The following is a 229-nucleotide window of genomic DNA, read 5'->3' on the forward strand; positions in this document are numbered from 1 at the left end:
TATAGCTATTTTGCATTTTTTATCATTCCTAAAACAAGAATCATTGATAATGACGTAATCACCACGTCACTACTAGTAAAACACCAATGTGAACATCATTATTATCAGTATCTTGCAATATCAACACAAATTAAAAACAACACTTGCAAAAAAGAAAAAGAAAAAATATTGAAAAAATATAATAACAAAACAACTAATTTTAGATTCATTACCGGATCCTTCAAGACAC

The sequence above is a fragment of the Penaeus monodon genome, chromosome 31 (genome assembly GCF_015228065.2).
Source record: "Penaeus monodon isolate SGIC_2016 chromosome 31, NSTDA_Pmon_1, whole genome shotgun sequence".
Classification (NCBI taxonomy): Eukaryota; Metazoa; Arthropoda; class Malacostraca; order Decapoda; family Penaeidae; genus Penaeus; species Penaeus monodon.